Here is a 970-nt window from a genome sequence, read left to right on the forward strand (position 1 = left end):
GTATGGGTAATGAACTTTTAACCTTGGAAAGAATTACTGTTACATTCTTTTTTTTTTTTTTAAGATTTTATTTATTTATCAGAGAGATAGAGGGGGAGAGAGCGAGCACAGGCAGACAGAATGGCAGGCAGAGGCAGAGGGAGAAGCAGGCTCCCTGCTGAGCAAGGAGCCTGATGTGGGACTCGATTCCAGGACAGGATTCCAGGACGCTGGAATCATGACCTGAGCCGAAGGCAGCTGCTTAACCAACTGAGCCACCCAGGCGTCCCTACTGTTACATTCTTGAATTGAGCAAAAGAATAGGGAAAGTCAGACCTTTGTCATTTTCAATGACTATATTTGTGTCTGTCCATGGAGGGTCCCCTCTTCCAAATTGGAGGCAGCAAGTAGAAAAAATTGATAGAATGTTTGATCAAAAAACATGCTCCTTCCTTTCCAACTCAATACTTGAAATCAGAAGCAGTATTCAAGGAAGAAAAACTATATATTTTGCTTTTATTTAAATTTTTTCCCTAATGATAGAAATAATACATGTTGAGGGGCACTTGGATGGCTCAGTTAGTTAAGCCTCTGCCTTTGGCTCAGGTCATGATCCTGGGACCCTGGGATGGGCTCCCTGCTTAGCAGGGAACCTGCTTCTTCCTCTCCCTCTGCCTGCTCCTCCCCCTGCTTGTGCACTCTCTCGCTCAACTAAATAAATAAATAAATGATCTTTTTAAAAAAAGGAGAAATAATACATGTTAACTACAAAAATATGACAAAGAATGAAAGTCATAAATAAGTTAATTGACATTTCTCACAATTTAAAAATGAGTACTACTATTGATATTTTGATGTATCTTTTCATTTTTTTTCTACTAGTAAATAGTTTGGTTTTTTTGTTTGTTTGGTTTTTTGTTTTTTTAATTTATTTGACAGAGAGCAATCACAAGTAGGCAGAGAGGCAGGTGGGGAGGGGCCGGGGAAGCAG

The sequence above is a fragment of the Mustela lutreola genome, chromosome 2 (genome assembly GCF_030435805.1).
Source record: "Mustela lutreola isolate mMusLut2 chromosome 2, mMusLut2.pri, whole genome shotgun sequence".
NCBI lineage: Eukaryota > Metazoa > Chordata > Mammalia > Carnivora > Mustelidae > Mustela > Mustela lutreola.